Below are 22347 nucleotides of genomic sequence, written 5' to 3' on the forward strand. Positions count from 1 at the left end.
CGAATAATAAGACTTCTCACTTCGATAGCAAATCGAATTAATTTCATTCGTCAGTTTCCGAATGTTAAGAAGTATTAAGACATATCAGAAATGACCAATGTCTTATTCAGACGCTACGAGAGGTGAGCAAGTTGTTTTTGCTGCCAACTATCGGCTACACGAGGCATTACAAGACCGCGTTACACATTAACATTTTGGTCAAACACATTTAGTTGAGCTCATTTTCTATATTTAGGTATAAAAGCATTTATTATGTCACACTGCAAGAGAACTGCTCCAATTGGGTTCAAATTAATTTTACTAACAAGTCCCTGAAAAACTAAGATTACAGTATTCTCCAATGAACTTCAATCATAGAGCAGCTTAAACCTTCACCGCTGAAGTGTCTGATACACTTATAAACACAGCAGTGGTGCACATATTTGATTACAGATATACATGAGACGCACAAATACACAAAGAATTAAAGATACCAGAACGTGATTGGCATTTCTTTAATAAACATTTGCCAAAGGGGGGAAAAAAAAAAAAAACATCTTCATACAAAAAAAGACATTGCTGCTCATCTCCTCGAACTCAGTTAAACGTCTCTTTACTTTCAATTTTACAATGGCTATAGACAAGAGCTTTGATCCGTTCACCGGTTCAGTCCAGAAGTGCTAGCGGTCTCTTCAACAGCCTCTCGGTGAAGTTCCCCCGCCACAGAGCCCATAATTACTGAATCATTAGAAAGGAAGGAAACAAAAACAAAACAAGAGAACGTAATAAGAAAACGCCGTCCATCACTGGTCGTGTACGTGTGCAGATACAGCACATTCCTCCATCGGCGTCGCTTGTGTCCACCTACTTTATTCAGCAGTGCAAAACATCATCGTAACACTAGTCTGTCCTCACGCGGATCAAGGTCATAAAACACTTACCCGGCACGGTAAATGCACACTCAAAGGTACAGTTTTAATTTAAAAGACAGCAGTAGAACAGATTACAAAAAACACTCGGAGGGGGGAAACGCAAAAAGCTCCCAAGAGTTCGTCCCCTCCAAGCTGTCCCTCGGGTGTCTTAGAAATCTTACAAATCGAGTTCTGAGACTCTTAGTGCTGGTCGAGGGCAACTGCGTGCGTCTTTCAGGCTGATGATGCACGGGGAAACTTTTTTGAGCAGGTTCCCCCTCGAGAAAAGGGTGGCACTTTTTCTATCTGGATACTTTAGTTCATTTGTGGGCCCCGTAAATCGCAACATTAAAGGGTTAGTTCACCCTAAAATGAACATTCGGTCATTAATCACTCATCCTCATGTCGTTCCAAACCTGTAAGACCTTTGTTCATCTTCAGAACACAAATTAAGATATTTTTGATGAACTCCGAGAGCTCTATGATCCTCCATAGACAGCAATGCAACTGAAATGTTCACAGGTTCAGAAACATAGCAAGGACATCAATAAAACAGTCCATGTGACATCAGAGGCTCAACTTCAGTTTTGCAACGCTACAAGAATACTTTCTGTGCTCAAAGAAAACAATAAAAGCATGCATGCGCTTTATCCTGAACATAAACAGTGCTGATGAATAAATTATGTTATTATTGTTTTCTTTGAAAACAGTAACTACAGGAGAAGAATTATTGAATAAATTATGTTATTATTGTTTTCTTTGCGCACAAAAAGTATTCAAATATATCTGAAAAAATCAAATATATCCCAGTTTGTGTTCCAAACTGTTTTATTGATGTCCTTGCTAGGTTTCTGGACCTGTGAACATTTCAGTTGCATTGCTGTCTATGGAGGGTCAGAGAGCTCTCGGATTTCATTCGAAGATGAATGAAGGTCTTCATGAAGATAAACAAAGGCGTTATGGGTTTGAGACGACATGAGGGTGAGTAATTAATGACCGAACGAACTTTTTTATTTTTGGGGTGAAACTAACCTTTTTAAAACATCGCTCAAAAACTTGCCTCGTCTATCATCAGCCTTACAGTCTTCCTTTTCCGAGGCGTCTGGAAAAAATCGCCGGGATTCTGTCAAAAAGGGAGTCCTCTGCCCCGAAGCGCGACCGTGTTCACGTGAGGAACGTACCCGAGCGGGAGGGAACTGGGATGGAGACGTCCAGGCTTGGCCCGGAGGGGGAACAGACGGCGGCGGCGGTCCGCTGTGATTGTACTCGAAGCGATGGTCCTTGTCTCCGCTGAAGACCGCGCCGGCTCCGTGAGCGAAGGCCTCCGGGCCGACTGAGGGTCGGCTGAGGGGGCATCATGTGGCCGAGGTAGCTGTCTGCGAAGCCAAACGGCGGCGGGGGGGCAGCTGAAGTCCGGCTCCGGGGGTCTGGGAGCTTCTCCTGGGGCTGCGGAGGACGGCAGAGCCGGATTGGTCTCGGGGGCCTGCCGGTAGTCCAGGTCTGCGCAGGGAGGTGGTTCTGGAGGTTCTGGGGGTCTCTGGTCCGGCGGGAGAATGGAGAGAGGCTCTAGAGGCCTGGAGGACGAGCCGCCGACTTCAGACACTGCAAGAAACACAACCGCAGGAGCTTATCAGGAGCTGCAGCCCAAATCACACACTCCCCTGCTCTACAGAAGACGAGAAGCAGGATACATTCACACCGGTGGCTAAAATTATTAGAAAGAACACTAGTACATCCAGCAGCTAAAAATGGGTTTCATTAATGGAAAGCTTATTTATTCAGCCTTGAGATGGTGTATAAAAATTGACCATTATGACTGGTTTTGTGATTCAGGGTCATATGCAGGTGCTGGTCATATAATTAGAATATCATCAAAAAGTTGATTTATTTCAATAATTTCATTCAAAAAGTGAAACTTGTATATTATATTAATTCATTACACACAGACTAATATATTTCAAAATGTTTATTTCTTTTAATTTTGATGATTATAACTGACAACTAAGGAAAATCCCAAATTCAGTATCTCAGAAAATTAGAATATTACTTAAGACCAGGGGTTAAGGTCAGGTGAGTTTGCTGGCCCATTTAAGAACAAGGATACCATGGTCCTTAAACCAGGTACTGTTAGCTTTGGCACTGTGTGCAGGTGCCAAGTCCTGTTGGAAAATGAAATCTGCATCTCCATAAAGTTGGTCAGCAGCAGGAAGCATGAAGTGCTCTAAAACTTCCTGGTATACGGCTGTGTGTTGACCTTGGACCTCAGAAAACACAGTGGACCAACACCAGCAGATGACATGGCACCGCAAACCATCACTGACTGTGGGAACTTTACACTGGACCTCAAGCAACGTGGAGTGTGTGCCTCTCCTCTCTTCCTCCAGACTCTGGGACCCTGATATCCAAAGGAATTGCTAAATTTACTTTGATCAGAGAACATAACTTTGGACTACTCAGCAGCAGTCCAGTCCTTTATGAAGCGAGACGCTTCTGACGCTGTCTGTTGTTCAAGAGTGGCTTGACACAAGGAGTGCTCAGCTGAAACCCATGTCCTGCATACGTCTGTGTGTAGTGGTTCTTGAAGCACTGACTCCAGCTGCAGTCCACTCTTTGTGAATCTCCCCCACATTTTTGAATGGGCTTTGTTTCACAATCCTCTCCAGGGTGCGGTTATCCCTATTCTTTGTACACTTTTTTCTATCACATCTTTGCCTTCCCTTCGCCTCTCTATTAATGTGCTTGGACACAGAGCTCTGTGAACAGCCAGCCTCTTTTGCAATGACCTTTTGTGTCTTGCCCTCCTTGTGCAAGGTGTCAATGGTCATCTTTGGACAACTGTCAAGTCAGCAGTCATCCCCATGATTGTGTAGCCTACAGAACTAGACTGAGAGATCATTTAAAGGCTTTGCAGGTGTTTTGAGTTAATAAACTGATTAGAGTGTGGCACCAGGTGTCTTCAATATCGAACCTTTTCACAATATTCTAATTTTCTGAGATACTGAATTTGGGATTTCCTTAGTTGTCAGTTATAAAATCATCAAAATTAAAAGAAAATAAACATTTGAAATATCAGTCTGTGTGTAATGAATGAAATATAATATACAAGTTTCACTTTTTGAATGGAATTAGTGAAATAAATCAACTTTTTGATGATATTCTAATTATATGACCAGCACCTGTATATTGTCGCAGTCGTGTGTTTATTAGTCCACCAGAATCAATGAAAGCAGTTACATTTTCTGTTTATTCAGCTACTGCTATTCTGGATTTGTTCGGTGTGAGAGCGCGCCCCCTGGGCTTCAGATGGAGGATTACCTCTGATCACAGAACCGTGCTTCACTCACAAGATGCGCATGACTTATCACAGCTTTTATCTATTCATGATTGCGACTTAATTTCGATTAATTGTGCAGCTCTAGTTGAGTTATTACCTGGAGATACAGGCTGGGCTCAGGTGGCGGCTCCGGTGCGTTTGAGACGCCGCCCCACGGCCCCCTCGAACCCATGACCTCTTCCTGCCGCTCCCTGCTGGACTTTGAGGAGCTGCGCGAGGAGCATGGTGACGGGCGGTCTGCGTGGCTGCTGCCGATGTCTCTCCTCCGTCGACCCGGCGGCGGCTGGATGGAGGGGAAGGAGGCTTCGGCATGGGTGGTGTGCCTTCGGGGCGGCTGAGGGGGTTTGGACACTTTGGGGAGCGGAGGCGGCTCCGGGGGTCTGTCAGACTCCAGCGGCCCGGGGGGCAAAGCCTGCGTCAGCTGCTGTAGCGTCTCCAGGCTCATCTTGGACCCCACGGTCTGGGCGAACTGCGCCGATCCCCCCGGAGCGCTTTTGGACTGCAGGAGGTTCAGGAGCACAGCCAGCTGCTCTTGAGTCAGTTGCGAGTTAGTGGGAGCTTTGGGGTCTAAAGAAAGAGACAAGGGAAGATTGAATGGTTTCCTTATTACCAAATGAAACCTGAGTTTGCTAGTGTGTAATCCTCAGTCATTTAGTTTTTTCTCTCTAACATGCACAATGTCAGCAAGTGTAGTGAGACAGCATGGCTTAATGCAAACTGATGCTAAAATCCCTCCACAGTGCTGTAGGATGATGTCCTTATCGTGAAGATGCTGAGCGCTTGCATGTCTAGAGAGTAACTGGTGCATGTCTAGAGTGTGTGACGACTAACAAGCGGAGGATGCAGGTTCCTCGAGTGTTGGTGCTGATGTTCTCACCCAGCAGGGCTGCGGCGGCAGCTGCACTCGGACCTTTGTGTGCTCCAGCGGCGGGAAGCCCTGCGGCGTGTTGCTGCGGCTGGTCGTCCAGACCCAGCTCCTTCCGAGGGGCTTTAGGAGCGGTCAGCTCTCTCCCTCGGGCATCTGCTTCTGCCGGCGCCGCTTCTTTACTCCACAACTCATGACAGCCCTGCCACAGAGGAAGACTAGAGAAGAGAGAGAGACCGCATCAGATCACAGCACGGAGAGTAACTGTCAATAATCGCCTTTAAGAAATGTTATATAGTAAACATAGGGGGTATAGAAAACGGAATAAAAAAATGGAAAGTAAAGTTAATGATAAATCAAAAAAACCAACAATCTCATACTCAGGCGGGAGGCATCTTTGGCTGGGTCGACATCTTTGAGGAAGTCGCCGTTCTGAGAGCTTGGCTCTGCAGTGCAGCGTTTGCTCGGGTCCAGCGCAAGCATGTGGTCGAACAAATCCAGGGCCATCAGAGGATATACTGAAACATTAATATGAACAGCCACCGCTAAACACACCACTGACACCTGTTGTTTACAGCACTTAAAGTTTACCTGAACAATACATTCTCTTTACACCTCTAACGCTTCCCGTCAAATCATAGTCAAAATAATCATATTGAAAAACTGAACACACATATAAACACCACCCACAATGATGCGATATCTACTGAATATTAAAAGTAAATGAATTTAAAGATCATGGGAGAAGCAAATAAGTTATGAAGACGCTGATACAGAAAAGCCTTAAATCTTGCCACAAAATACTGTTTTTTATCTGGTTTATGATCACAATAGCAACAAGACTCTCGGATAAAAACGTCCAAGGAAGACTTGAAGGCAACACAGGAGTCAAATAAAACTCATATCCGTATGCACCTTATATCAGTGTCTCTGCAGGCTTTATGATAATAAATACAAGAACTTTAAGACCAAGTAAGGGATAAATTGATGATGGAGCACAATATTCAATATGGTCTCTAAATGGCAAAATGTCCAGCAACACTGAAGTTTTGTAAAAGCAAGAGATAGCCATAGTACTTTTTAATTCATTTCACTAAAATTAAATGACTGCATCACACTGCCAAAGAAAGTGGATGCTCTTAGTATTTTTTTTGGCTGTTCTTCCCAAGCGCAAAATGAAACAAGAACAAATATCTGTCAAAAGTTTTCATTCACTATCGACAACCATTTATTCCTGTTTAAAGCGTAAATACACTTGATTTTGTTCAGTTTCTCAGAAAACTAGATACGTTATGTTTAATTTGCATCTACAAGTAATTTTATGATCTTAATGTTAAGGATGTTTAGATATTTGAACTTGACGAAAAAATACTAGTGCCTTGTCAAGACGATTGATTAGTGATGCCCACTGCATCCGAAAGAAAAGTTGTTTTGTTCACATGGATATATGTGCGTGTACTGTGTTTATTTATTATGTTATATATATATATACAATATCACACATGCTATAATATTTAAGAAAAAAATACTGTTATATATTAAAAGATTTTTATATAAAACACCTAATGACTATAAAATATGATCATGTAAATATTTCAAAATATATACTGTAATGTGTTGTAGATTGTATATACACGTTAATAAATATACAGCACACAAAACACACTCGATTATATATCTAAACAAAGTCTAGCTTTTATTTTACTTGTATTTGATTAATTCGTTGACAGCACTACAAAATACTGAGGCAGAAAGATTCATGTTTTTCTTGGTGGCAGTGCCATGGCAACATTCAATGCAATGATTGGAGGGCCTTTAGCTTTCTGCTCCGATACAAGACCTTTTGGCCTTAATTGTGAAAGCAGCTCTTGAGTTTAAGACCCTGGGATATATTAATTAACCCTGTTGTAGTGAATCATGGAGTCTGTAACGCCTTTTGTTGTTAAACAGACTCCGGTAAAACCGGTTTCGGATCCCATTCCTGATTACTCACAAAGCAAACTCTTCTCTTAAACCTCTCGCCGGTGGTACTGTTTCTTTGGCTTGTCATGGTGTTGAAGTAGGGGTGCACTGATCACGCAGTCCTGGCCACACAGCGGGGCACGGGGCTGCCACAGAGGTCGTCGACCTGGATCGGACACACAGATATAGAGGTCAGCTGAATCTCAGACTGCAGGACGGGAACATCCAGTCTGGAGCCAGTGTTTTGCTTACACTTAATGAGCTCCCCAGCTGGCTGCGCCAGCTCCTGGTTTGGCCTGAAAGATGGGCTTCTTCGTGAAACAGCTCTCCCAGGATGCACCTGTTGTGACACGGAGGGTTTAAACAGGCACCTGGAAACCATGGAGGGCGTGCCGATTCTCCGGCCCATGTAACACCGCACAGTGTTTTTCCACGTCACCCCGGAGACTAGACCGGCAGTTCCGTCCACACATGTCGATGCGCATAGAGAAAGGTGGCTACCGCCTACCTCTCTCCAGCAAGCAATCTCGGGGAGCCCGCGTGCGATACAACTAGCGTGATCACGGGGGGGAGATATTGGTGTAGCGGCCAGAGAGGGGCGGGGGGCGGCTGGAGATCTCAACCAACGGGACACGTCAGGCGCGAGCGTCGGCGTTGACGTGTATTCTACTCCAAATCATAACGGCTTGCCTGAATCAAATCAAGAGACCGTACCTCTCTTCAGGTTATACAGACGAGCAATCCAAAAATCTGCCAGCTTGATCGACCCCTGCAGGACAGCACACATTCAGACATCAACCGGATGACAGATTTGGCATAATATGTTAAGTTTGAACATGATGATTTGTGACCCTGGAGCACTAAACCCCGTCAATTTTTTTTTTTTGGAAACTGAGATTTTCTACATCATCTGAAAAGCTGAATAAATAAGCTCTCCATTTATGTATGGTTTTGTTAAGATAGAACTATACTTGCCGAGATACAAAAAAAAAAAAAAAAAAAAAAATTTAAGATTATGAAAACGTTGTCCAAATGAAGCTCTATAGCATGCATATTACTAAACTTTCACTTTTTTTTGATTTGATATGCACTAATCAAAATTTGAAGTGGATCAAACCCTTCATCAAAGCTGTCCTGAAAACCTGGACATGATGCTGAAAATTCAGCTTTGGCATCACAAGGAATAAATTAGATTTTAATATATTATATATATTAATATATATATATATAGATATATATTATATATATATAATACTTCAGAATATAAATGTTTCCTGTATTTGTCATCAAATAAATGCAGTCTTAATAAGCAGAAAGAAACTCCTGTAAAAGAACATTAAAATCATCCTGATCCCAAACTTTTGACCGGTAGTGTACATCCCTAGGGCTGGACAGTAATTCAATATTGATATATATCGCAATATAATTTTTTTCAATAACGGTGATATGATTTTTAAACATTTTACCGATATTTCATATGAATACATTTAACGCAGTGCGCTTCTCCCACGACATTGATTTTATTTGTACGCGGCCAGGACGATATCAACACTGATCGCACACACACCGGTGTGTAGGAACAGACACCATCGTGGGTGTTCTTTTAAGTGTTTTTAATATAGTTCATATCATAGCGGAATGATATCATATCGACTACCGCAATTAAGAAATATATTGTGATAAAAAGCCTTATTCATGTTAAAGGGTAGTTTCGCCCAAAAATGAACCTTCCTGTCCTTAATCACTCATCCGCATGTCTTTTCCAGTCCCGGTAACGTTACTCTTTGCGTTCATCTTCGGAAGCACAAATTAAGATATCTTCTGATGAACTGGCCCTAGGGGCCTCTCTGGCCCTCCCCATATATCAGCAAGGAGCTACCCACGATCAAGAATAGCATGCATTCTCTGCTTTATGAACACATCCTTAACATAAAACCATCGTGCTGCATTTTACCAGTCCGGGGTACTTCTCTAAAAATGTTGGAGCACAGTAACTGTTCGGGGAGAAGATTTACTTGGAATTCAAATTACATCGTTCTTTACTTGTTTTTTCTTTGCGCGACCCAACAAGTATTCTCATAGTCTTCGTACACATTACTGCTGAGTTCCTCCTGATTTCGACATTATGGACTGATTTTAATCTATGTTTCCTGTGCTACTTTTTCTTGACCTGGGAACATTTCATTCTCGGCATTGCTCTGTCCTATGTCTTCTGAGAGGCCAGAGAGCGTCTTCAGGTAGTGTCATCAACTACATATCTAAATTTGTCGATTCCTGGAAGAGTGAACGAAGGTCCTTACGGGTTGTAAATGATATGAGGTGAGTATAGGAGGGTGAGTATTAATGAGAATTTAATTTTTGTGGTGAAATCTAACCCTTGTCATACGGTTAACTCTCGTTCGTGCACACTTGACTTGTTATTTTGAGCAGTCCGATTTCGGAGCACCTATGAATTTGTCCCTTGCAGTGAAGTCCTCTGTTCTTGTTGGCAGTTCTATCCTATTGTCCGTCCAGCACGCTGCCGCCCCTTCATCTTGAAAAGTGTGAACTTTGATTCTTCGCCTTTTCTCGTTGAAGGTGCAACAACGGCCCCCGACCCTTCGCCAGCTAAATCGCCCAGCCAGATACCGTTTGTGTCCCATTGATACTCCAACATCCACCAGGTGAAACACGCCCCTCGTTAAGTAAGAACATCGACACGTGTTACACTTGCACCGCTACACATTTATCTACGCGAGGATATACAACTCCGAGCCAGCCGACTGGTCGTCGTGTCCCGTCTAGCTTTTTAGCCCTTTAATCCGTGTCTTGAAGCTTCCTAAATGTCGTCCTCCTTGCGTCCGTGACCCCGATCTCGCCTTCATTTTGATGAGGCGGCATTGTGGTTGAGCTGCCGGCCATGATCTCTGTTCCATGCTTCCCTTGATCTGGCTGTCGATCGGTAAAGTGCCGCCCCCTCCTCGGTCTTTCCCAACGTTCCCTCTTGATGCCACCACCACACCCTTCCGCTGAATAACACAAAAACAACGCAAGACTAGATTGATTAATTTGTCCTCATAGAACTGCTATAAATCCGTATAGCAGACACTTGAGCACAGACTTCCGCTTCTAAGTTCGTCGACGGTGTGTACGTATATACTACTAGACGTGTGAGATACAACTTACTTATGTCTTTGGCCGTGGCTTTTTGTACACCTTTGGCCTATTTTCCACTAACCCCCCCCCCCCCCCCCCCCCCCCATAGCTTACCCTGTGTGTGCTCCATGCACCCAATGATCCAAACTTGTCAACGCAGCGCTTTCCCCAATCTATGTCCGTCTCCTTATTCTCTCCGAAGCGTGGACCACCTGATTCTGCAGAACAACCACAGGTGAGTTTAGCGTTGCTAACCAGCAGTAGATGTCTCAGGAGAGGCTGTTTGATTACATACTTGGGTCCTTGCGCGGGGGTGGGCGTCTTCCGTGTCATCAGGCGGGCTGTGGGGCGAAACCGGGTAGCTCTGGAGAAGAGGGAGGTCTGTGAGTGAGGTGACGGGTCTTTCCCTTTCAGGTTTCTTCTTCCCTGTGATCGCTGAAGACGCCTGTCAAGATACTGCCACGGAAACAAAGAAGCCCTAAGTGAAACGATTACAAAAGAATGCAACAACGTCCAACCAAAGTGTGGGATCCAAGGTTTCTTCCTGCAGTTCCTGAATCTTTAATTCACCATTTCCACAAATTAAGAACCCTTAACAAGGTCAGCAGTAGTTTATACCCTCCACAGTACCGTTGTCTTGTTTTTCCCGAACCAATATCTGAAACAATCCTTAACACCAGCTGCATGCACTTGAGAAGTAAAATCTAAAGATATCTGGCGTCTTATCTTTCTGAGAAATTAAAACTAAATAATTTTGTGGCGTTAAAACAATTGTCTGTCATGGGGTTTATGAAAAGGAAACGTTGATTTGTCGGGAGCCCAGCTGGCGGAGATCGGTGTTGTTTTTTATAATAAACTCTGTACATTTTGATCGTTTCTGAGAAAACAAAACTTCTAACATAATTGTGCTTCTCGATTTATCCTGATTTAAGAACCTTTAGACATTTGCTCTGCAGTCTGATCAGAAGAAGATATAGTAAAACCTATTTGTTCCTTCATCTACAAGTCTCTACGTCTTTGTAAAATGAGTTAAGGAAAGTTGGTTAGAAGCTGTATTTTTCAAACACTGTTGCGAAAACCCTCTTTCAGCTCTCTATTCACCACTCACACTTTCCAGAACACACGGACTCATTGACCCACCCTGTTACTTTGGCCCCCAATTTAGGCCTTGAATTGTCTTCACATCTTTGTCTTAAATAGGATAGTTTAAAAAGTCTTAAATTTGACTCAGATGCAACAAGTTTTTTAATGATCAATGTTTGAAGACACACCTTCATTCCCGTCCCATCAATGATCAGATTGTTGGCTTGCCAGAGGAAGAGAGGCGACGGATGGACAGCTGCTTTCCTCTCGGTCCTTCTTCCCTTCCCCTGAGGACTGTCCTCCCTTCGTTTTCATCCTCCTTCGCTTGGCTTCTTCTGCTGGCTGCGAGGCTTCTGAGCTCTTCTGTTGGGTCGCATCCACAGGAGCCTGCTGCTGCTGACGCCGGGTCGTTGGGGCCCTTCCGACACCTTGGGCTGCTGTGATGGTGGTTGCTTCAGTCTTCCTTGGGTGACGTGGTTGTTGCGGGCTGGCTGAGGAGCGCAGGAGGAGGCGATGAGCCTTGGTCGGGTGGGTGTTTGACGCGGGCGGCTTCACTGCCTGCTTTGTGCTTTCTTTTTCTTCTGCTTGCTCTGAGCTCGGCGGCCAGGCTGCTGCGTTCAGGGTCCCAGGGAGCTTGGGGGACCAGATACTGGAGTGGCCGGCTCTGGCGAGCGTGAGTGCCGGTGAACGGACTGCGTCGAGCGAGATGGGGACGCAGTAGGGACTGTACGTGGCTCCTGCTTTGCGGGACTTTCCCGCCGTCACCGCCTGACGACGCGACGAGCATTAATTGCAATTACATCATGACAGGGTTTCCCACACATTCCGAGGCAGTTTAAGAAAAATTCCAAACCTCTCAGACCATATTTAAAAAAAAAGGTTCATAGTGCATTATTTTTTTTAGCATTATATATGTCCCTGCAGCACAGAAGCAGTCATAAGTAGCACAGGTATATTTGTAGTAATAGACAACAATACATTGTATGGGTCAAATTCACATTTCTCTTTTAATGCCAAAAATCATTCGGATATTAAGTAAAGCTCCTGTTCCATGAAGATATTTATTAAATTTCCTACTTAAATTATCACGACTTGAGAGCAATATGCATTGCTTAAGAACTACTTCATTTGGACAACTTTAAAGATGATTTTCATCAATATTTAGAATTTTTTTTTTTTTTTTTTTTTTTTTTTTACACCCTCACCTTCCAGATTTCGAATAGTTTGTATCTCAACCAAATTATTTATGTATAAATCTCCATTTTAAAAAAACGAGCCTTATGACTGGAGATTGTGTTCCGGGTCATATATTGGTAATATCGTACTAAAAAAAAAAAAAAAAAATATTTTCTCAGTTTTTTTTTTTTTCTTCTCCTAAGTGACATTAACACACAGAGCCCCTAAAAAAAACAAAAAAAAAAAAAATTTTTACATGCACACAAGAAGCTTTTTTTTTTTTTTGCATGATTGTTTTTTTTTATTTTTATTTTTTATGCATGCTTACACATTACAGTTTCTAGTTTTATATAACCCATTTCCTTTTAGGAGTGGGCAATATGACCAAAATCTTATATATCACGCTATGAGAGTGAGGGGGCGGGGCTGACCTCGTTGCTATGGATGATGTCAGAGTGCTTATTAATTATGCCCACAGTGATTGGCTGATGAAATATTTTACAGTAAAGATAAAGGTTTAAAAATAAAATTTTAAAAATCAAATGTTACCACATTTCAAATAAAGATTTAAAAAGCAGCCTAATTGTCACTATTAAACAAGCCTGGTTCGCTAACCTGTCAGCCTCTAACAATGTGCTTCGCAAATAGTGAATTGCATAGAACCAGCCTTTTAATTAACAGAGCAGAATATCATGGCTGCCAGTAGACATTGCAAAACGTAAAAGAAAGCCATACTGGACACAAGAACAGCTGTTACTTCTTCTGAGCGTTGTGTAATGAGAACAAGGACAATACTCCCAAATAAGAATCTGGAGTGAGACAACCTTCACAATCGAAGGTGATACCTTTATAAAAGCTCATTATTATCGTCAAATGTTTCTAAAAATGTTTACTAGTTTTAGCACTAAAATCCTTTGTGAATTACTTCCTGTGAGTCAAATATTTTAGGACGTCCTTAATTTAGGACTGACTACTTGTAAAAACAAGTGATTTATTTACTCTTTTTGTAAACCTTTATCCAAGTACCTTTTGTTATAGTTTAAATGTTAGATGTGATTGTAACTCAAAGTTTAATACATGTCAAATCCTCATTTAGGAATAAGATCCCGCTGGGTGTTTGAATCAAGATCACAGACGTTTAACAATTAATCATGCAGCTCTAACTGACAGCCAATCAGACGCAAGCATTCTGTGGCAAACACCCATAAAGCATGACAGGACTTTTTTTCTACAATAATGATCTGAAACTCAATCTTCAAGATGTGCTGCATCACATTAGACATCACTAGCTGTTGTGCCTTAACCATTCAAAACTCAATTTGAGAGCTAAGTGGACAGGACTTTTTTTCTACAATAATGATTTAAGTGACGAAGTTATCAAGCAACAGATCACCGACCTGCACAGCCATTGCTATTTCTATAAAGCTATCATCGGAGATTGAGAAAGCTCATTGAGAATGTCTTATATCTGGTGGTCCACTGGAGTCTTACAGACTAATTTTATGAACTAAGCACGATATGTTGTGGGAGCTGCAAAGCCTGTGTTGTTTAGATGTTCATGTACATTTTAAAAATCGCATTTTGTATGTTTGCAGAAGACGACAATAAATACCTACCATTCTAAGTTGAAATCAGTCAGATTAAACAATAAAAAAAATAACCTGGTATTAAGCGAGGGGATGACTGAAATGATAAAGTGCACCTATTATGGATTTTTGAACTGAACCTTTTCACGCAGTGTTGCACAGAGCTTAAGTGAATGAAAACATTCCTGCCCCAAAGTTTTAAATCTGAAAGTGCCCGTGTTATAAAGTGATGGTCTTCAAAAGAAAAGAGTCGAATCCGAGTCATGAAAAGAGTCATTTTAAAACGACCTTTAGCTGTTTCAGGTTGACGCCAAAAAACGAAACATGTGTATTTTTGCATATTATGCCAGCCGCTGTTGTAGCGCGCAGACCCGCGAAAACTTGAACCTCCCCTCCCTCAAACACCGCGGCGGATTCCTGTGGAGAAGACCTGTGCTTTGTGAGGGGAGATCCGTTACGGTACAGTTAGGGTATGTCGAAAAACTACCAACTTCATTTTCTCCTTCCAACTTTAAAGTCATCCGGAAATCACTGCAGAAACACCGACCCAGTGTTTACTGAAAGGATGGTCAAACACTCTTTCTAAAAAAAAAAATATATAATTATTTAAGAAAAAGACCGATTGTTTTGTTATATAAGTTGCGACTGATGAATTATTTGCGACTGAAGAAAGAGAAACATGAAGATCTTGGATGACGATGAGGGTGAGTAAATTATCAGGATGTTTTTATTCTGAAAAGTGGAGTAATTCTTTTTAAATCTATTGCTGTCATGTACTCTGAAGCCTACTGTAGCATGCAGAATACATGTTTAGTTGTGTGTGTTGTGTTCGCTCCGGCAAGCTTGTAGGTCTAACAGCGATATCTGTTCACTCACAATAGTCTAGAAACGCATGGATGAAGTGGACGCGACATTCAGCCAAGCATGGTGACTCCATACCAGAATTCGATTGCTCTGCTTTTAACCCATCCAAAGTGCAAACACACAGAACAGTGAACACACACACACACACACCGTGAACACACACCGGAGCAGTGGGCAGCCATTTTTTATGCCAGCGGCCCGAGGAGCAGTGGGGGTTCGATGCTCCTTGCTCTCGAGGGGCACCTAAGTCATGGTATTGAAGGTGTGGAGAGAGAACTGTACATGCACTCCCCCCACCCACAATTCCTGCCGAGAACCCACACTGAACTCACACAACCCTTCGATTGGGAGTCCGACTCTCTAACCATTAGGCCACGACTTCCCCAAAAAGGTATGTGTCAGAAGTGGGATGAATAGTGAATGTTTGTCCTTGTTATTGCTTGTAGTTCAGATAAAGAATAGAGCAATAGGTTAGTGTACAAACTGCAGTGCTTTATCAATAACACACATAACATGACTGTTTGGGTGTTTACCAGCGAGCTGTGGGCTAGTAGTGGTGATGTTATTGACCTGCGCTGAACACAGTCAACCAATCACAACAGACTGCGTCATCAGACCAATCACCGCAGTTTATTGTCACGCAGAGGAGGGGTTTGGAAAAATTAATCGTTAAACGAATCGTTTGGGAATCATTGAGCAAAAAAGGAAAAAAAATAAAAAATAAGCATTTTAAGACAACGAAAGTGTTTTTTGATCTTGTGTGCATATCAAGCTGTTGTTGGGGACTTCCAAAACCAAAATATGAACCTTTCATTACCCATAACAGGGGCACTTTAAAAGAGACAAACGGAATGTCTTAGGTTTTAATATCTATTTTAAATAAATGGTGTTCTTTGGAACTTTATATTCATCAAAGAATAACAGTTTCAATGAAAATATTGATCAGCACAGCTGTGTTCAACATTGATAATAATCAGAAATGTTTCTTGAGCAGCAAAGATCATCCATTAGAGAATGAGTTCTGAAGATCATGGTGACCCTGAAGACTGGAGTACATGATGACTTCCGCTGAATTAAATACAGCTGTGCATCACAGGAAATAAAACATTACACTTTGAGAACAGAAAGTAATTCACGTCTCGTTCATCTCATCATACTATTCGCTCAGAAACCTTGATTTTTAATTTAAATTGATGTTTAAAATATTTCAGCAGTTTTTACTGTAGCGCTTGGATCAACCTCAGATAAATGTCAGCCTTGGTGAGCAGTGCAGACCTCTTTCAAAAACATAAATCTTTACAGAGCCCAAAATTTGAACATTCAAATCATTTTTGGGTTTACTTTATGTCTCAACATCACTCAAGATGAAATCATCAGACATTTACCCGATGCTTTCTTTAATCCAAGACAATCCCCCAGCCAACATCACTCAAGATGAAATCATCAGACATTTACCCGATGCTTTCTTTAATCCAAGACAATATTTTCGAAACACAGAGATCAGATAAAAGCTGGGTTTTTGCTGTACTTGTACTAAACCAAAGGCTTCATTTTCATCTTTGTTACAATACAATACTGCATTTCCAGTGATCTGAGAGCCATCCATCAATAAACAGAAAGATAGAAGCTAACACGCAGAAACTCAAATAAAGGTGGCTGCTTATAGAGCACTTTTCTGTGACTGTGAAAGTTTTTTTGTCTGTCTTTTGTCCTTGTGATAAAGTTTTTGTGATTGATGAGAGTGAACCTGCCTGTAACACAAAGACAAGTTTCAAGTTTGTATCAAATCATCACAGAACATTATTTATTCATCAAAACAAACGGGTTTTAAAAAAAAAAAAAAAAATCAGAAATTGTGCTATGCATCGCTCATCCTCAACAAACACATCGCACTGTAGAATTTACTAATAAACAAAAGTTGAAAACGGACACTTGAATGATGCACAGTTTTACGGTCAGTTTGTCTGTTGCTGTTTTGCATTGTGCAATCCTCTGCCAGCGAAGCGGATGAAGAACACATAATTGCTGAGTCAGCCAAGGAAATGCACGTAATGTGCTTCTCAAACTGAGATTACACAAGTTATGTTTTATAATTACAAACGATCATATGTATAATAAAACACGACTGAGCCCCATTTATTTTAAAATCTTCTCCATGCACTTTGTTTTAAACTCGTGAGGTGGAAGCAGATGCTAATGTCTCAGAGTCTGAGGCTTCAGTGTCCAGTGTGCTGCTTAACCACGGGCCGCTCGACCCTCCGGTGATAACGCCTGCCGTTCACGTGAGCTCCAGCACCACGCAACACGCGTGTGCCTCATTCTGCAGAGCGTGGAACGTCTCAACACTGGATGGAAACACTAAGGTCAAACGAATCAAATCCAAACCTCTTCTCCACTTCTGTCTTGACTAGAACTAAAAATAGCAGAACCAATAAAGGTTGCATGGTCTTCATAAATCCACAACAGCACAAGATCATGACATCCTCACTACGACTGGTTGTGACATCACTAGACTTAAACATTTCATATCCCACACAAAATATTAATTTACATTAAAAATAAATATGAATCATCCATTTAAAAATAAGAAATACGAAATAATACAGACATCATAATACAGTAACACATTTTGTATGCCTCCCGTCTGCCTGTTTCCCCCGTGTCAGATTTTAGAAAAAACAACGTGCAAATTATACAAACACTATATACTGTTTAATACACTTCTGGAAATGCATTTGCATCTGACAAAGAAAGGCAACAATAATAATCCCTTAATAGAGTTTCATCGTTCATAGAATCAGCCATTATAATAAAAAAAAAGCACGGTCCTGTATATAGTAGCAAAATAAAATAACCATTTGCACTACAGTTTGTTAACCTACTAATGTAATAATAATAACAACAAACGGGGTCTTGTTGTTGTAACAGTGTAAGTAGCTTCATTTTTAAATAATTTTTTGATTCAAGTAGTAGAATAAGGCACGCAACATGTTTCGGGATCGGAGCATCCCAAGAAGCATGATAAAGATTGTGTTCGTTCGCACTGCATTATTATATACTTAATAATCATAACAACAAGAACTCAGATAAACCATATATTGTGGTAGCTGTGTGTTTACACTGAATCAATGAAAGCAGTTAAATCTGGTTTATTCAGCGCTCACTACAGGGATTTATAGTATTTGGTGTTTCCGCGAGAGACGGAGATTTACACTTTATCACAGAACCACGCTTCACTGAAAGATACGCACGACAATCACAGCTTCTAATCACGATGTATCGCCTTTGCGACTTGATTTTGATTAATTTTGAAGCATAACACATAATTCGAGTCTCTCAAGCCAAAATAAATACAATTATTTGAACGATTGACCGATATTTCTTTTTTTTGACAGCCAGTGCTGATATCCTGGAAAGCAGTGTGGCCAATATAAAGCCAATATAATTTTATTTATTTGAATTAATATTTAATAAATCTGAAAATCATTTGAAAATGGATTAATAAATACATGCGTAAAATAAACATTTAAACTTGCGATGACAATATTCTTCACAAATAAATATTTAATAAAAATAGAATTAAAAAGGAAGCAAACACACACATACATATATACATATACATATATACATATATACATATATAGTATATATATATAATATCTATCTATATATGGGTGGTCAAAGACGAAAAAGTGTTTAAGCATAAAAAAAAAATTGTAATACTGCTTTAAACTGTTTTAAGTTTTTTCCCTTTGCAAAAAAATGCAAAAAGTTTTCTGTTTTATTTAATTGGCAATTTTGTTTTTGTTTTTTCTGCGCAAAAAATAAACATCATACATTTTCCCCTGATTTACAGAAGACACCCAGTAAAATGTCATTCAGTGTAACAATCCTGTCAGGCATATTTACAACAAAAATCAGTTTATGACATATTAAAAGACTAACTACTTTCACCCCAAATACCAATGAGTTGTAATTTTAAATTTTTAACATTTGCCACTATCCTAGGTTTTGCCCATTTGGTCAGTAAGAAATTTTTTTACTACTTTAAAACACAATAAAATTTAGTATGCTCCATTATTCTTTTAGACATTTTAATATGACACATCCAGAATAAGCATGGTTGTTTGAATTTTTGCATAAATATTGTGTTACACTGAATGACAATCTAACATTATTGCAACCAAATTTTGATATTTATTCTCCAAAAACTTATTTGAAACCTTAAAAGTAGACATTTTAATTACATTTAATGTGCTTTCTATGGACACTTTTGTACATTTCTTTTGATGCGGACATCTTAACGTCTTTGATCCATATATATATGTGTTTGTTTGTTTTAAATAAAACAAACCAAGACAAGACTCACATAAAACACAAAACACAAAAAAAATAAATCAACAAAAAACATTTAAACACTTCGGCCAAACAGAAGAACGTCTCCGCCGGTGCCGATATCAGAGGAGTATCGGCCGATATTTACTCCACGACTGAACTCGGAGCGCAAACTCTTTCTTACCTGGGGTCCGGACTGGGGCTCGGGGACTTCCTGTAGGGCTGGCTCCTGGAGCGGGGTGACCTCGCTCTGCCTGTAGGACTGTGTCGGCCGTAGCTCGGTGACCGGCGCCAAGTACGGACTGCTCGGGGAGCGCTTCCTCTTACCGGAGTACGAGCTCGGAGACTTCGACACGTTATAGGCACCGTACAGCTCTGACTCCCGAGCGTAGGTCGAGCTCGGAGACGGTCTCTTAGCGGGGCTCCTCCTGGAAATAACCGGGTAGTTGGTGTTAGGAGACGGGTATCCGTAGGAGTACGCCGTCGCGAAGGGACTGACGTTATCCGCCGCTCGGAAGCTCGGGCTGCTCCTCCAGTAGGTCGTCGCGGTAAGCCTGCGGGGGGGTCCCTGTACGCGGAAGGAGGGTCCTTCTCGGATTTGGACTTGCTTTTTAAGTCTTTTCGACTCTTTTTTGTCGGCTTGGGCCGCGGAGGAAGGCTTCCTCCCGTTACTGTCGTGATTTCTCACGCCGCTGCGGGACTTTAACGCCGCGTCCCGTTCCCGGTTGGACCGGTTCCTCTTCATCTGCTGCTGCTTCTCGTCGTCCTCCTCCGGGAGGAGTGTCGTGTGCTCGCTTCTGCCCGGTGTGAAGCTGGAGTCCTGGAGCTCGGGTTTCGCTCACGGACGGCGTGCCGTTCTTCTGGCGACGGGCTAACCGGAGAAGCGCTCGGACTGCGAGCTCACGTCGTCGTACTCCACTAAAGTGCGAACAGCCCCGTCGTAAAGCAGACTCGAGCTGCTGCTGCTTCTCCCGGGCGTGCTTGTGCTTCTTCCTCCGGGAGGAGGAGGACGAGGAGCGCGGTTTCTCCCGGTGTCTCTCCCGGCGGCTCTTGCTCCGCCTCGCGTCCCTCGGAGTCCTCTGCGGCGGCGGCGGGCTTCTCCCGCGGCCCTCGCGGGGAACGATCTCTGGGTTCGGCATCGAGTCTCAAGCTTGTATCGCTCGCGCTTCAGTGCTAAACAAAGCAAAAAACATTTGAAACCCGCTTTAGTAGCACAGCTAGCGTTAGCGGTTCACACAGCGACCGTTCCCAACCGGAACACACCGAATCCGACCATCATAACACACATCGATCGGATTAATCCCTAAAGAGCCTCGGAGGAGTCAATAAAAGCCTCGAGCTGTACTCCAGTTCGGCGCATATGATGAAGAGCTAGTGTTAGCTAGCCTGTGCTAATTTAGCAAATCCGCCTCACAGCCGCCTTTAAATCCGCCTCCATGGCTCGGGTAGCGCTGTCCGCCCGGTCACGAGGTAAAAGCGGCTCGTTTTCTGCGCCGGTGGCTTCTAAAGGGAAGATCCCATCGAAATGTCAGCTAAATCCACACATACTCACGCGGGGCTCAAACTTCTCGTCGCCCTCTCACACCGACTCACTAACACGGAAGTAGCACACATGTCCCTCAGCGCAGAGTTCAGCTCGGCAGATTCCACACGATGCAGAAAATCATAAATTCATTTTAGTCCACAGAGTCTGGTTTGCGTGGCATTTGGTATCTAAATAGCATCTCAATAAAAATACTATATAAAGCAGCTGGTTATAGGACTGAATTAAGCTGTAATCATTCAAAGCACAAAAACAGAAGTAGCGAATCGTGCGCACTCCCGCCGCCAGCAGGCCTTTGCTCTCCGAGGCCTTCGAGCAGAGAAGATTTGCTCGAGCTGTGGCACTTATTAACTCCTAACCTTGCGAACATATGCCGCTGGCAGCAGAGGGCGCCACCACGCGTCTCCTTCTGCACGTGTGAGGCTTTTAAGTCCATGCAACAGCTGAGAAACTAACAGTGTTAGCATTTTGGCTTCACGTGGCGGTGATGTATCTTGTGCATTGTATGTGTGTTATTTTTCATCAATAGGATCGATCTCTTGTTAAACTAGAGTGGTTTTCCTCAGACTGACCTTTGGCTGATCTGCTGCTGCATAAAAGGGCAAATCAATGTTGTAACTGAAATAAAACCTGAAAAGTTACTAAATAGTTGCTGATTAGAAAAAAAAGAAAACACCTTGTCATTGATAAGCATAGACAACTCTCACTGTGCAATAAAGGGATTTTATATATAAAAAAGTTTTCCTGATCAATAAATTCATGATTTTTTTCAGTAAATAAGTCAATGAACAATTACAGGATATGATTTTAATGAGCATTAATAATAGTTCATAATTAAATAAACATCACACAAGTTAATAATTAATATAGAAAGTGATGCAGGACATTTTGGGTGTTTATTACTAACAATAAAACAAAAGCAAACTGGACCACAAACTGTGTTCAAAGCACAAATAATGCTGTCTTTTTAATTTATTCAAATCGTTTAATTCAGTTTTATTTCTGTTGTCCAAATATCACATGTACAGTCAGAAATGCAGGAACAGTGAACTTAAATGCAATTACAATTTAGATTCAACTATAAATCAATCCCTGAAATGCTACAGACAACTGAAAATTAGCTATATACTCTGTATGTTTTATTTTGTAATCATAATTGTGTATTTTTTATTTTAACAGAACAACCTTCCCTTTAAAATGCACGTAAATTCTGGACACACTCACACACACACACACACACGCTGCACACACACACACACACACACACACACACTCACACTCACACACACACACACACACACACACACACACACACACACACACACGTACACACACGTACACACACGTACACACACGTACACACACGTACACACACGTACACACACAATATACAACCACTAACCATAATTATAACTCAGAATATGCCTAAAGCACTGTACACACACACACACACTGTACACACACACACACACACACACACACACACACGTACTCACACACACACACACACACATACTTACACACACGTACACGTACACACACACACACGTACACACACACGTACACACACACAC

General features: G+C 41.9%; 1 pseudogene; it reads right to left on the minus strand.

Annotated features, from left to right (window-relative positions):
- Positions 1–637: 637 nt before the first annotated feature.
- On the minus strand, positions 638–21119 carry LOC122142190 (annotated as a pseudogene).
- Positions 21120–22347: the final 1228 nt, after the last annotated feature.

The sequence above is a fragment of the Cyprinus carpio genome, chromosome B24, assembly GCF_018340385.1.
Source record: "Cyprinus carpio isolate SPL01 chromosome B24, ASM1834038v1, whole genome shotgun sequence".
Classification (NCBI taxonomy): domain Eukaryota; kingdom Metazoa; phylum Chordata; class Actinopteri; order Cypriniformes; family Cyprinidae; genus Cyprinus; species Cyprinus carpio.